This window comes from Lissotriton helveticus, chromosome 7 (genome assembly GCF_964261635.1).
Source record: "Lissotriton helveticus chromosome 7, aLisHel1.1, whole genome shotgun sequence".
In the NCBI taxonomy this organism is placed as follows: domain Eukaryota; kingdom Metazoa; phylum Chordata; class Amphibia; order Caudata; family Salamandridae; genus Lissotriton; species Lissotriton helveticus.
The window spans coordinates 1,792,424,784-1,792,441,126 of record NC_136068.1 but is presented as its reverse complement, the minus strand read 5'-3'; the positions used below and the strand labels follow the sequence as shown (position 1 = coordinate 1,792,441,126).

At 42.6% G+C, this 16,343-nt stretch overlaps 1 long non-coding RNA gene across 2 annotated transcripts in view; it reads right to left on the bottom strand.

The window, feature by feature from the left end:
- Nucleotides 1-2,822: 2,822 nt before the first annotated feature.
- Nucleotides 2,823-16,343, bottom strand: part of LOC144767719 (uncharacterized) — a 108,013-nt gene continuing 94,492 nt past the window's right edge. For both annotated transcript variants that reach the window (XR_013598322.1, XR_013598323.1), the window contains exon 6: nucleotides 2,823-3,232. This is a non-coding gene — a long non-coding RNA (uncharacterized LOC144767719). The remainder of the gene's footprint in view (nucleotides 3,233-16,343) is intronic.

Here is a 16,343-nt window from a genome sequence, read left to right as displayed (position 1 = left end):
TCCGCCTCCACCACGTAGGGTTGCTCTGGATCGGGGTGAGCCAACACCGGAGCTGTGCTGAACGCCATCTTCAGCGCCACGAATGCCCCCTGCGCCTCTTGATTCCAGACGAACTCTTGCAATTTCCGTAGCAGGTGTGTAATCGGGGCTACCAATCCTGAGAACCCATCAATGAAGCGCCTATAAAAATTGGCGAAACCGATAAAGCTCTGCACATCCTTAACCCCCTGCGGAACTGGCCATTCTTCCACTGCCCTGATCTTGCGTTCCGCCATTTCTTGCCCGTCTGGGCTCAGCATTACCCCCAGGAATTCGACAGACGTGATGTGAAAGTCACACTTGCTGAGCTTGTAGAACAACATGTTCTCTCGGAGCTTCCTGAGTACTGCCTGTACGTGTACAACGTGTTCTTCTTCCGTGTTAGAGTAGATGAGAATATCATCGATGTAAACCACCACGTATACATCAAGGACATCGCGGAATACCTCGTTGAGGAAGTACTGAAAGGCCGCAGGGGCATTGCAGAGGCCAAAAGGCATGACAAGGTATTCGAAGAGGCCAAACCGGGTCTTAAACGCCGTCTTCCACTCATCGCCATGCCTCATGCGCACCAGATGATACGCCCTTTTGAGGTCCAGCTTGGTGTAGACATGGGCTTTCTTTACCTGCTCAAGGAGAACGCTTATAAGAGGCAAAGGGTACCTGTTTTTGATGGTGATAGCGTTCAAGGCCCTAAAGTCTACACATGCCCTCAACTCCCCATTGGCCTTTGGTATGAAGAAGAGGGGTGATGCAGCAGGCGACTTGGAGGATCTGATAAACCCCAATCCCAGGAGTTTGTCGAGATACGCCCGGAGATGGACGTTTTCTCGTTCTGTTAAGGCGTATAGTCTGCCACTTGGGACGGACGCCCCTGGCACAAGGTCTATTTGGCAGTCATACAACCTGTGCGGAGGGAGCACCTCAGTCCGCACTTCATCAAAAACGTCCTCGTACTCGAGGTATGCGCCGGGGAGCGCCACCTCCTTCTCTGCCGCCGTGGCGACTGTGTGGCTTTCGCCCTGATGGCTGTGGAGTGACTCCTGTCGCCGTACGCACCGCCGAGAGCAAAGCGGTGAAGACATCCGAATGTCATGTGTTGACCAGTCGATGGAAGGGTTATGCTTTTTGAACCAGGGCAGACCAAGAATAATGCCGTACTGAGGAGCTCGGATGATGTTAAAGTCAATGCATTCTTCATGCCACTTCCCAAACCTCACGGGAATCTCTCCCGTGTGGTGTCCGATAGGCCTTGTAGCCAACCGTCTCCCGTCCACAGCATACACTTCTTCTGGTATGGCCTTCGGAATGAGCGGGATGCCTAATCTTCGGGCCTCGTTTTGGTCCATGACAATTCCTGTGGCCCCGAAATCTACCATGGCCACCACTGGAACCCACTGGTCTTGAACCCCAATGTATACTGTAATAAACAAATGTTGCTGCCCCGCTCGATCCGAACTAGACATAGAAGGGATGATTACATGACTCCAGGAGGCCCCCTCTCTTGTCCGGGAGTCCGTTAGTTTTCCGCCGGTACATCCATCACCCCCGTTACAGTTCTGTTAGACCTGTATCGACTGGTCTTGGGTTTGGCAGGGCACTCTCGGACGTAGTGCCCTTTCTTGCCGTAATACAAGCATAGTCCTTGCTTGCGTCTCGATTCTTTCTCCGTGGCTGTGAGGCTGGCCCTTATAGCTCCGATATCCATAGGTTCGGTCTTCGCAGGTGAGCTAGGTTCAGGTCCTCCAACCGTCCCGTAGGAGGTCACTGGTTTCCCTTTCCTCTTATGATCCCCTTTCCTTTCGCTCAGCCTATGGTCCAGACGCATTACCAAACTGATCAGAACCTCACAGGTTTCTGGTTGGGGGTCGATCTGTGCCACTACGTCCTTGAGCTCATCGCTCAGCCCTTGATGGAATAGCGCAGTTTGTTTGGCGAGAGGCCACTTGGTTTCGGCCACTAGTCGCCTTAACGAGTTCAGATACTGTAACAAGTCACCACTGCCTTGTTTTAACTCCAACATTTCTCTGTCCGCGGTATAGGAGTCTGCCCTCCGGTCAAAGACTTTTAGGAATTCCTCGCGGAAAGCACCCCAATCGCACAAGAGCGGGTCGTCCCTTCCCACCAGCGGGACTGCCCATTGCGCCGCGTTTCCTGCCAGGTAGGAGATTAGAAAGGCCACTCTGGCTTGGCTGGTAGGAAACGCCTTGGGCTTGCAGGACAAGTGTAGCGCTACCTGCGTGAGGAAGACATGAACGGTATCCGGATCACCGTTGTACCTCTCAGGTTTGGCAAGAGGGATAAAGACCGGCATTTCCACTACCACCACAGTTGATGCCTTCGCGGCGGTCTGTCCTGGAGCGAATGGGTCTGCCTGAAACGCCTCCATCCTGACCTTGACATCCGCTGTCTCCTGTCTAGAGGTGGCAAGTTCCACTTGTACAGCTGCGAGAACGGCCAAGACGTCGTCTATCGATGCCATTGCTGTACCCACCGACCAGGGGATAGTTATGGTTGTGTAAGGTCGGATATTTTGTAACGCCCTGATGTTCCCGGGATCGAGGACAGCCGCAACTATTTCAGGACAACAGACAACCAAAGAGTGATTTACCAATTTAACGTTCAAAGGTAAATAACACTGAGTTACATATGTACACACAATACTGTAAGTATGTAGGAATGTTAACGATACCCAATCACAGCTCCTGGAAAGGTCCAACCGTCCTTCACAAGAACACCAGTCCCAGTGTTCTCCCATCGAAGGACACCGTGCTAAGGAACGGCCGACAATGCCGCTCGACTGCTGTGATGGGCTCGTTACGCCGGTCTCTGGTCCTGATATTTGGTGGGGCTCTTAAGGAATTACCCAACGAGGGAATGCCCAGCCGGGCACTCTACCTTCTGTTCGAGTAATAGCAGGGAACAGCCGCTCGACCTGCACCACTACAAGAGCCCTTCCTACTGCTTCTCAGGAACGACCAGCACGGACATGGATAGAGACCAGCCGCTCCTCTCACTCTGTCATTAATTACTCCTGAGTGCTGAGACGCGGCAAGCACCTCCGTGGTGTGCGTCTCAGCGGTGGTTAACAATATCTCCGGTCGGAGCTGAGAGTGCCCGTTCCTGCACTCGGTTTCTATGTGGGTTCAAGCACAGCCGTGCTTCTCCGGCTACCGTATCACAGACGCGGCAACTGATGGAGCGAAATAGAGAATACTATTTTATTCCAACTCGTGAAGTCACACTTCCATAACATAAGATAATCTTATTAATGATTTGTAGTGTTTTTTTGTACTAATACAACCTAGATTAAACTCTTATACATGGGGATATTAATATATGTGCTCATAAATGTGCATTACATGTTGCATCTTTTTGTTCGTGCAAAATAATAAAATAATTTGTTGTTTTCTGTCATGTTATAACTAACTGCAGCTGAATTTAAAAGTGGCATGTGCTTATTTTGCTTTCCCTGTCTATGTGGTGTCACTCTATTCTCTATAGGTGCATAAAGAACCCTGCTGGATTAAATGAAGACTGGTAGATATAAAATGCTGCTTTATGTGTTCGCTTTTTTTGCTAGGTAACATTAGACTAATGGATGGGTTGGTTAATTATATATGTGAGATAACAATCCCAGGCATACAGTCTCAAAGAGTGGCACAATAGACAAATGGCAAACACACAACCAATTCAATATGAAAAAATATATACATGTTTAATATGATAAATCAATCAATGACACTTATAAAGCGCGCTACATACCCGTAGGGTCTCAAGGCGCTGGGGGGGGGGGAGTGCCGCTACTGCTCGAACAGCCAGGTCTTCAGCTTCTTCCTGAAGGAGAGGTGGTCTTGGGTCAGGCGCAGGTCGGTCGGGAGGGAGTTCCAGGTCTTGGCGGCCAGGTAGGAGAAGGACCTTCCTCCTGTAGTTGCTCTTCGGATGCGGGGGACGGCGGCGAGGGCGTGGTTGGCTGATCGGAGGTGGCGTTTGGGAGCGTAGAAGTTGACATATAATAAAAATCAATACATTGATCCTAATTGATAAAATAACATTGTACTAATACATATGTTGTCACAGTAAAAATGAATATATAAGGAATTGACGGTTTCCTGTCGACGCGTTTCGACATACACACTATGCCTTCATCAGGACTGTAACCATCATTATTCTGTGAGAAAAGAGGATTATAGAAATATTTTATTCCATAGTTCATTGAATCTATAGCAGAATAATTGAATTAGTAATCAGATTTGCCAAACAACATTCTATTGCCACTTATTTTGTTCATCTAGCTGATGTACTGCTTCTTAGTTTTATACATTGTCAAAAAGATACCTATGCCCAGATAATTATTCAAACGAGGAGAGACACGAATGGAGAATGCATATATATATCAATTAGATACATGTACTATCATATAAGCATTGGGTATGTATAAATCTCTTTCTTATTCGTACATATACCTAGCAATTATCCATTGATGCATGATTATTAAGAGATAAAAACTGCTTCATAAGTCAATGACCTAGGTAATTTAGTAATTACCAACCTACAAAGAAGGGCAATAAGAAAAAAAGTTTTTGCGTAGAGATTGAAGCACAAAGAATAAAGAATAAAGAAGAATAGAAGAAAAGATATTAGTCCTATGTTCAGTTATTGGACCGAGAATATTGTCCATAAAGGGTGCTCAAAACTAAGAAGGGCCCTAATATAGATAACAAATATTGTAACAAACCAAGCCCTACTCGCTATTCAATACCTTCAAACCAGATGTCCATACGTTTGGAAAAGCTTAAGATAGATTCTCTAGTTTAAAGATTACTTTTCTCAGCCCAGTACATAGATGTGTAGCACAGATAAGGGCCTCACTGCAGGGTGGATATATTGTCACAAATGATCTTACCTCATGTTAAAAAGGATTTTTCGTATGATGAACACGTAATTTGTATAGTATATATACAGAGTAGGAGAACAGAGTTCACACTATCAAAATTAGTCTCTTGGACATCTGCGGATAAAAAGGTAATAATTAAGGGCCATAACTATTGCATATTCAGATTTTGATCTTGCTTGCATTCCTTATTTTTTAAAACTAACCACGGTTCATGTCTATTACACGGGTCTAATATTTTATATACATACTAGTTGCCTTATAAATGTACAAGAAAACGATATTGTTCCCTATTAACCAATCACCTATATGTTTACACTGTTATTAAGCAAGTGTCTACCATCAGAGTTCAGGCAGCATTCTAATTTTATTAAAAAGTGGCCTCTCTTACCAATGTTTTCAAGTTGTTTTCTATTATTGTGGGGAAGCGGAAAAGCGATATCTTCAGGTTAAGGATATAATTACCCTCGACGATTTCTACAAATATAAAACGATAAGGGGTCACTATTGGGTTGGTTAATTAATTAGCAGACAAGGGGTGGAAACAGAATGAATAATATTTCTTTCATTAATTCTTTTCTTGTGTTTGTTTATATAATAGTCTTACAAATGAAGCTTAGAGATGGCTGCAGAAAAATAGTACACATTTAAAAGTGGCGCAAGAGAGGTGGCGCAAGCAAAGTGGCGCAGAAAAGTGACGCTTTCTGAAAAGAGGCCTATTGATGAAAATGGCTCAAGAGAAAATAATTCCGAGAAGGATGGAAAAAGCCTCTGAGCTTTTATTTTGAAAGGTTTTGGAATGAACTGCTAAAAAGATGATTCTGTGGAGAAATTTGCTAACGTGCCACGGGAGTTTGGGAGCGGACAAGCTCAAGGTTGAAAGGAAGAGACGTGACAGAAAATGCATTACTTGAATCATTTCGATACAAATTGTAGCAGCCTGAGGAAATGCTGCCAAGACTTCTACATGAACAATGAACTAGTGAATTTGCCCGGGCATGTGAGAAGGAGGTGTCACAGTTTACTGTGGCACGAGGTGGCTCAGCCAATGGAGAACTAGAATTTTCGTCTGCTGGAATGTGAAAAATAGTTAGCTCAGCCTAATTTAGGGTATAAGAATGGCTTCAGAGAACAGATAGTTGGCTTACGCTCGAGAAATTCTGGAGGACGTGTTATGCTGATGGACTACACACGTGAGGAAAGCAGTTTTTATTAATTACTTTATTTCTAGGTGATGAGGGTAGAGACAGAGAGATAGTTAGGATTTTGGAAATGCTTAATTTTACTTATTCCTGCTAATGAATAATAATTCTTGATTTATGCTCTTTTTATTAATTCTGAATAAACCTCTCTTTATGACATTTTCTAATGCTTGCTAAATAAAATTCCAAAACCTGAGTTTTCCTAGATGTGTTTAAATAAACTTTCTAAAATGACAAGCTGGTCTTGATTATTGTGGATAGTTTTAAACAACATATTTAGATCTTATCGCCTCATGATTCAGTCGCTCTATTGTTGATATGGGCCTAGTGTTGTAGTGTAAGTTTGGTGGTAATAGATAGTGTTATTTGTGCAAAATTTTGGTGAGAGCGCTGGATCAATTCATGGTAGCCATCGGACGGTTTATATGTTGTTTTTGACATACATGTTACATGCATGATACATATATGTTGGTAAATTCATAGGATTAAATTTTAACATATGTTGAGTTAGTCAGTTTGTTTAATGTAAGAGATTTTTTCAAGCAGTTTGGAAATTCTCAGATTAGCCATGGCTAGAGATGTGTAATGCTGTGATCAGGACGCTGATATGTAAGCAGGTTACACAAGTACATTTGTTCTACTTCTGAGGTGATATCGCCGTGTATCACCAGTGTTGTGGCCGTGCAACACATGTTAGGGCTAGGTGTGAATGTTGTATAGTGAGGATTATCTAAGAAATTTGAGCAGCATGAGTATAGGGACAATGAGCCTGCTGTAAAACTCACTGTGATAAGAGTATTAGTTATATTCAAGCTTGAGTGAGGGGTAAGATAATGCCGGTGCATGATTATCTATAAACAGGTGAGAGTCCTGTAGGGGTACATGTTTTATATCTATAAACAGGTGAGAGTCCTGTACGGATAACGTCTTTATTTTACTAACGGTGCATGATATCTATAAACAGGTGAGAGTCCTGTACGGATTTCATGTGTGTCTGAATAGGGAAACTTTCTGTGTGAAAGTGCGTGATTGTTTTGTAAGGTATGTTCAAGTTGAACTTTGAAATGTCACTTGGTTGTGCATTCTGAGGGAGATGAGTTCATATTTTACTTGTTAGAAGGGTAGAGTAAAAGGATTACTGTACTGGCAAATGCATATTCTATGGGAATAGCGTCGACTATTCCGAGAATGAGAATACTTGAATGCATGTAAAACTATCCTATTTAGAGAGAAGAGAGCAGATGAGTCCGTTTTATGTATTTACTAAATTGTACCAAAAGTAAGGTACTTAGGAAAGTTTAGGATAAAGTCTGTACCATTCTAAGACTTTTTAAGATGTTGTGCAGTGTTTAAATACACTAAAAAGCATTGCACGCTATTTAAATCAATTGAAAAGTGCCCCGATCGAAAATTGTAAAGGAGGGGCTATTTTTAAGAGTGAGAGCGTGTGAGGAGAGACTGAAACTGCAGCAGCTGCATACGTCAGAAACAGCCGCGCTCGGATTGGTTAGAGCGTCTGGTTTGTCATAGAAAAGCTGCCCCTTGATTGGCTGAAACGTCGTGAAAAGCAGCTCTGTGATTTGTTGTAGAGCGTTTTAGTGTTGCGCGTGATTGGCTGATGCGCGTCACTACTGCCTGCCGAGAAAGTATCCTCAAGTTTATTGAATATTAGAAAACAATGGAATAACTGTCTGCATGAATACCTTATTAGTACAAAATACACTCGAATATTGAAATCGATCTTCATTTTTGTTACAAATATAAATATCCTCGTTTAAAAAAAAAATATTTTTCCTTGATATAGTCGCGAAATTAATAAATAACGCGTGTAAAACATATAAATAAATTCTTCCCCATGGTTTCTTTCTTTTATACAATTGCGCTGTTGTAATTACAGTGTATTCTGAAGGGAGGGGCCGTTTGCTGAGTGAGGAGCGAAGGGGAGAGCTGCCAGCTGCAGCGGCTGCCTACGTCACAGCCGCCGCGCTCTCATTGGTTAGGGTACAACAGCATCAGATCAGGGAAGCGCCCTAATTGGTTAAAAATGCCGTCGCGTCATAATTGAGTAATGCTGTGATTAGCTGAAGTAGGATAACTCTATATTGATTCCTTTCATCACCGCGCTACTGTTATTAAAGTGAAAAGAATGTTATAGCTGATGAGCGTTAATATTATTTTGCTAAGTGACATTCAATAAATAAAAAGTTACCATTTTAAATTCTCTTCCTCGCCGCGCTATTGTATTTGGATCACAACTAATGTGTGACAAGTGCGCGAGAAAGAGAGAGATTGTCAGCTTGCCGCGCTATTGTTTAGAAGGGAAAAGATTGAAAAAAAAACGGAGTTGGGAACGAAGGAGCCGCCTTTCTATTGGCTCAGGTCCCGATTCGTCATAGAAGAGCCGCGCACCCATTGGCTGGTGACGCGCAGTGTCATAAGGGAGCCGCAACTGGATTGGTTGAGGCTCGAATGAGCTTTATAATTGGCTGATTAGAGTGAATGCTGCCTGCCGAGGAAGTGTCTTATATTTGAATATAGAAATAAGACACCGCTTTAGCCCTCTTTTCCTAGACGCTTTAAAGTTTTAATGGGAGAAGTGTATAATATCTGATGTGGTTGAGCAAGTGCACACAAAAATTTAAATTGCATAAATAAAATAAATTAAAAACAACTACGCACTGTGTTCAAATCAGATTTCCTAAAAGAGAGAAAGAACGCAGGGAACTCAGAATAGCAATAACAGTGTTTGTTAGGACGACCGCGCTCTGATTTGTTGGAGCACCGGAGTGTCAAGGTAAAGCCGTGCTCCGATTGATTGTGGCGTCTGGAGCATCGGGGCGGGCGAGCGCTCTGATTGGCTGGAAGGTCCAGCGAATGACAGTGAAGTCGCCCTGTAATTAATTGAAATATCGTCAACAGCGCTGTAATTGGCTGAGGCGAGTTACCATTTAAATTAATTATAAGAATCTTCTACATTTGTCACAGTTAATAAATTATTGTGGAAACTGTCAGCGAGCGTTATATATGTTAATAGATAAAACGCGAGAGCGAGAGAGAAGCGTGTATTTTCACTAATGCAAGCGAGCAAGTGCACGCTATGTAAAATTGAAATAATAAAATAAAATAAATAAAACAAATTGCGCGATATATTAAATTTATACTTCATAAGGAGGGGTACAGCAATTGTGAGCATCGAAGCAGCCGCATTCTAATTGGTTAAAGCTGCCGAGAGTCTTAATAAAGTAGCTCACTAATTGGCTGGAGCTGCTGAGTTATTTACTATTGTCCCTGTTTTGATTTTATTGTAAATTTGCGCTATTAATTTAAAGACAAAGATTGTCACATGTAAAGTGAATAACAAACGTTATAAATTGTATTAAAAGAAAGAAAAGCTGACTTGTATGCAGCCACTGACGAGTGTTGTGCAATAATAGAAGGGGCTGAGCGCGAGAGGAGAGAGACTGCAAAAATAGCAGTAATGTTGAAGCTGCAGCCGTAGTGAGATTGGCTAAGCTCGCGAAAGCAGCGTTCTAATTGGCTGGAGCGCCGTGCTGAAATTGGTCGAGGCATTTGCAGTTGTGCTGTGATTGGGTGAATGCGCGTTGCTGTCTACTGAATTGTTTACATTTGACCCTGTTTAAATTTCATTCCCTGCTATTGCTATATTTATCATAGTGGATGTCTTTAGTGATATGCTAATTGTGCGCTGTGTTGTGGGCTTGTTTACAGAGGAGGGGCTGATTGGAGTGTGAGAGCTCGAGGGAAAACTGCAGCAGAAGTGACTGTGATTGGCTGGGCGTTGCAAGGAAAGTGTTGTGATAGGCTAAGTGTTGTAGCAGCCGCACTGATTGGCTCAGGCATTTGTTGTGTTGATAATTATTATTTATTTCTGCCGAGTGTTTGGTTTCTTGCGCTAGTAGTGCTCAGAGCTTCGTTTTGAAGTGAATTGTGTTGTGGGAGGGGTGCTTGATGAGTGCTTGGGGATTAAGGAAGTGATCTGTGTTGTTCCTTACAGGTTCCTCTTTGATCCTGTCTGGCCGCTGGTTGTGGCTCATCTTGTACTGCAGTTTATTCAAAGATAAATTAAAATTCAAGGGGGAATGTTTTTAGAGTGAATTGATAGTAGGACAAAAGGATTTTATAGAGTAATTAAATTAAATAAATAAATAAATATTTCCAAGCATTTTGTTAGTTACTGTATTAATTACTGGTGTAATTATAGTGTCCATTAAGCTGCATATAAATCATTAGCAGCAGTGTAGCAGCAATTCTGTTCAAAGGTGGTCGCGCGTGCAGAAATATAATATTAAAAAGTATACGCAGTCCTTGTTCTGTTTTAGGTGGTTCTGTCCGTTGTTTGATTTATTGATTAGATTATTACCAATAGTGTTTTAAATTAGTTTACATTTTATTGCCCAAACTTAAAGGCAATCAGATCAGGTTTTCTTTTCCCACAGGTGTTGATGCAGAAAGGTGTGTAAGTGAAAATAAATACATTTTAAAATTAGTTAATGACATTTAGGTGTTTTGTTGTTGCAAATTAAATATTTTATATTGTGTTTTTGCAAATTCATGTTTTTCTTTCCAGGTTTATAAAAATTTAGTGATGCAGGTGAAATATTAAATTGACCAGATTACAAAAACTTTCTACACCTGATAGTGTTAAATTAATTAATTAATTGATCAGCAAACGCTACAAGGCAAATTTATAGAGTACTTTTACCGAATTATATAAAGAGAAATAAAATGTCTTCCTTGTATAAGAAAATGAAAAAGGTTGTTGCGAAATGCGAGAGTAAATTAATGATTCCAAAATTAGCGAAATTAAATAATAAATATGACAGAATAGAAAATATTAATGAGTCTAAAATTGATGTTGTAAATATTGATCAGAACAGGAATTCAAACAAAATGTCAGAGCAGATTAATGTAACGTCAAAAGTTCCAGATCAGATTGATAAAGTGCCAGCTCAGACTTCTACTAAAATTGATGCGACAGAAAAACATAATGAAATGCCTAGTACTTCTGGAATTAATATTCCTGATTATGTAAATTCATCAAATGATTTAAAAGAGTCCATGAGATATATGGAAGAAGTGACAGTCCCTGTGCTTGGAAAAGATGAAACTGGTTCCACAGCTTTAATGGTCCCATTTAATTCTGAAATTAAAAATTTTACTGAAAAGGTTTATTCTATTGTACTTGAAATTGAACTAGTAGGAATTACAACTCAGCAAGAAACAGAGATGACTTCAGTTCTAGTTAGTGAGAAGTGTGATACTGATCTGATTAAATTGACACAGCCTGATGAGTCAAAATTATGGTTAAATGAAAAGGAGATTGAGATAAATGAGCTGAATGAACAGCTACAATTACAGCGACAGGTAATGATTCAGCAGATTGAGATGGCTTCACTGCCATTGCAAAATTTTGTTAATGAACAGACAGACAATACAGATACAGGATTAAATAAAGAACAAGAAAACAGTCTAAAAAGAATAGATGCACTTCCAGAATATTGGTATGAAAATGATGTTCTTTTGAGTGAAGACATCAAAGTAAAGGACACAATTGATCAACAGATTGAAACATTGACTTTTGCAGGTTCACCTATCAGAAGTGCAAATTTAATTAAAGAATTGATTGATAACATTCAGTTGGCAGAAGGGATTGCTGTCGTGATATGTGCAGCATACAAAAAGAATGATGAACATGCTTTGAGTTCACTAATACTAACATCTATAGTTGAAACTTGGCAGGGAGTCAAAGATTTTCAAGATGATGCAACTCATGAGGAGAAAAACACATGGTTGAGAGCAGATTATAGTCAGCGAGATGAGGATGAGATTAGGACACACAAAGATGGCAGAGTAGTTTTACTAAATAGCATAATTGCTGACATGGTCAGAATATATAATAGTCTGGATCATATTGAAAAGGATTTAATGGTCAAGCTGATTTGCCAGCAAGTGAACACAATTAAGAAAACAATTGTGAGATTGGGAATAGAAAGACAGGAGAGTGATTCATTCACCAGATTACAAATGAATTTCGTTGGGATGGCACTGCATGACAAACTGTGCTACATTTTTGTGATTTTCTGTTTGATTTCAAAATGGGTTGAAACATTTCAGATGCGACATGATGATGAAATTACTGTTGCAAAGTTATCAGATAACAGAAGACATATTGAAAACAGAATGCTCCATTGTACAGGTAGACTAGAAATTTCAGATGTTGAGGAGCAAGAGAATGGTACTATAAAGAACAGAGATGCTAACATGTGCCTAGCTACAGGTACAAAGTGGACAGATATCCTTCCACTTGTTTTGATGTTTTTGAGAAGTACTACTGATAAAAAGACTGATTTAAGTCCACGTGAAATTATGATGGACAAGGTCATGAGACAAGCATTCATACCAGAGAAAAGAATGATGACTATCAATGATAGCATCAATTTGGAGAACTGCAGGAATTTATCAGATGTAGTAACTTCTGTGTCTAATCAAGATGGAACTGAAGTGCAAACAAGAGAAAAAGAGCAAGCACTTGATCTGTTACCAGGTGAAAGAGTCAGGAAAAAGGTTTGTCTAAAAAGAAATTGTCTAGTGCCAAGGTGGCAGAAAGGGAGGCCAGTTAGTCTTGTCACAACAAATGCAGTGAAGTGCAAAAGACTGAAGAGGTGGATTGACACTGGCCATACCTTTCGTGTAACTACACCTGAAAATCCTGATAAGGATAGTGTCATCACTGATGATTCAGATTCTGAAGAAGAGCCTGAAAAGAATCCAGATCTTGAAGATCGACAAGGTGGTCGACATCTGGAGAGTTTGATTGAAAAACAAGCCTTGAATGAAGAAGACTTGAAAATTGTGATTGAAGGCTCAGAAAATGATGGAGATCTGCCAGTAAAAGAAACAGAAGAAGAATTTGATCAGATTGTGATTCAAGACCAGGAGAGTATTGAAAAGCAGAAAAGAAGCTCTGAAAGCAGGAACAGGAATTCTGAAACTGGGAAGTTGAAGGTAATGGAAGAAGAAAATTAATTACCAAGTACCAGCTATAAAGATGATGTTCCTAACGGAGTGAAGCTGCCGAGTAAAGAAGTACATGAGTCCAGAATTAAAATTTCTGACACTCAATCAATCAATCAATCAATCAGTGACACTTATAAAGCGCGCTACATACCCGTAGGGTCTCAAGGCGCTGGGGGGGGGAGCCGCTACTGCTCGAACAGCCAGGTCTTCAGCTTCTTCCTGAAGGAGAGGTGGTCTTGGGTCAGGCGCAGGTCGGGCGGGAGGGAGTTCCAGGTCTTGGCGGCCAGGTAGGAGAAGGACCTTCCTCCTGTAGTCGCTCTTCGGATGCGGGGGACGGCGGCGAGGGCGTGGTTGGCTGATCGGAGGTGGCGTTTGGGAGTGTAGAAGTTGACTCGGCTGTTGAGGTAGCTCGGGCCTTGGTCGTGTAGGGCTTTGTGTGCGTGGGTGAGGAGGCGGAAGGTGATTCTTTTGTTGACGGGGAGCCAGTGAAGGTCTCTCAGATGTCCGGAGATGTGGCTGGTTCGTGGGATGTCGAGGATGAGTCTGGCTGAGGCGTTCTGGATCCGCTGGAGTCTCTTCTGGAGCTTGGCGGTGGTGCCGGCGTAGAGGGCGTTGCCGTAGTCCAGTCGGCTGGTGACGAGGGCCTGGGTGACGGTCTTCCTGGTCTCGGTGGGGATCCACCAGAAGATCTTCCGTAGCATGCGTAGGATGTTGAAGCATGCCGAGGAGACGTTGTTGACTTGCCTGGTCATGGAGAGGGAGGAGTCCAGGATGAAGCCCAGGTTGCGTGCATGGTCTGTCGGTTTGGGTGCGGTGCCCAGGGCGGGAGGCCACCAGGAGTCGTCCCAGGCGGAGGGAGAGGAGCCCAGGATGAGGACCTCCGTCTTGTCCGAGTTCAGTTTCAGGCGGCTGGTCGTCATCCACTCGGCTACCTCTTTCATCCCTTCGTGCAGGTTGGCTCTGGCGGCGGCGGGGTCGTTGGTCAGGGAGAGGATCAGCTGGGTGTCGTCGGCGTAGGAGATTATGCTGAGGTTGTGTTTGCGTACGATGGCCGCGAGGGGGCTCATGTAGACGTTGAAGAGGGTGGGGCTCAGAGATGATCCCTGGGGGACGCCGCAGATGACTTCGGTGGCCTCTGACTTGTACGGTGGTAGGCGGACTCTCTGTGTTCTCCCGTCGAGGAAGGAGATGATCCATTCCAGCGCCTTGTCCTGGATTCCGACGTTGCTGAGGCGCCGTACTAGGGTGCGGTGGCAGACCGTGTCGAATGCCGCGGAGAGGTCTAGGAGGATGAGGGCCGCTGTTTCTCCGTTGTCCATCAGGGCTCGGATGTCATCGGTGGCGGCGATGAGGGCGGTCTCGGTGCTGTGGTTGGCTCGGAAGCCGGACTGTGAGGGGTCGAGGGATCCGTTCGTCTCGAGGAAGGCGGCCATCTGCTTGTTGACGGTCTTCTCGATGACTTTGGCTGGAAACGGGAGGAGCGAGATGGGGCGGTAATTCTTGAGGTCGGTGGGGTCCGCTGTTGGTTTCTTGAGTAGAGCGCTGAGTTCGGCGTGTTTCCAGCTCTCGGGGAAGATGGTGGTGTCGAAGGATGTGTTGATGATGTCTCGCAGGTGGGGTGCGATGACAGCGTCGGCCTTGTTGAAGACGTGGTGAGGGCAGGGGTCGGTCGGTGATCCGGAGTGGATGGAGTTCATCGTGCGGATGGTGTCTTCGGTGCTGATCGGGGTCCAGGCGTGGAGGGTGGTGGTGGGGGGTGGTTGTTCGGTCATGGTGTGCGTTGGTTGGTTGTTGAAGCTGATGTGTATGTCCGCGATCTTGTTGTGGAAGTATGAAGCCAGGGAGTTGCAGAGGTCTTGTGATGGGGTGATGTCGTTGTTTCCTGCGCTGGGGTTGGAGAGCTCTTTGACGATGTTGAAGAGTTCCTTGCAGTTGTGTGCGTTGTTGTCCAACCGGTCCTTGAATGCTGTTTTCTTGGCGGCGCGGATCAGCTGGTGGTGTTTCCGGGTGGCAAGTTTGAAGGAGGTCCTGTTGTCCGGTGTCGGTTCCCATCTCCAGACTTTCTCGAGGGCTCGGCAGTTCTTCTTGGAGCTCTTGAGTTCGTCGGTGAACCATGGGGCTTTCTTGCTGCCGGGTCTGCTGGGCGGGGTCCTCAGTGGACACTGAAACTGATGAGAGTGATGAAGAGTCTCAAATAAGAAAATTGAGAAAAAAAGCTTGGAAAACAGAATGTAATGTGACCGAGCAAAAGAAGAAATCATCAAGAGAAGATGATATTTGGCCAGGAGAAAGTGAAGGCCTAAAATTCAAATTAGTACACAGATCAAAGGAACAGATTGATGAGATATCAAGTCAAAAAGGTTCTGAAAAGAAAAGCGAGGCAGGAAAGAAATTAGAGGTGATACCTGTAATGGAGGTAAATAGTAGCAGGCAGAAAGAGATTGAAGACAATAGTGATAATGATTGAAGTATTTACCTGTTAAAAAATTTAGTTTTTTTGTTTTTTTGGCATAAGGCTGAAGAAAATGTGTTAGGTGACACAAGGTCGAAGAAATTATGTTAGCTGGAAATATATAACTTGTGACATTAGGTCGAAGAAAATACTGTTAGAAGGTTAATGGATATATATATATATATATGTATATAAAAAAAAAAATAGAAAAAGGGGGGGGCGTTAGAAATTTTTTGAAAATTTTAGACATTTTTAAAAAATATTTTTTATTTTTCCTTGTAAGCTTAATGAAATTACTTTAATGTTTTTATAAATAACAGCTCAAGATGCTTAATGTGAGCTAGAGGAGTTTCTTAAAACTCAATATGAGGATTGTAGATAAACTGATGAGATAAGTCTTTAAAAATACTAACAGGTGAAATCGAATTATGTTCATCTTAGATAAAAAAAAATTACAAAATTTTTTGGGTATAGTGTGGTGATTTGTTAATCACCAGATGAGGGAGTTGATGGAGCGAAATAGAGAATAATATTTTATTCCAACTCGTGAAGTCACACTTCCATAACATAAGATAATCTTATTAATGATTTGTAGTGTTTTTTTGTACTAATACAACCTCGATTAAACTCTTATACATGGGGATATTAATATATGTGCTCATAAATGTGCATTACATGTTGCATCTTTTTGTTGGTGCAAAATAATAAAATAATTTGT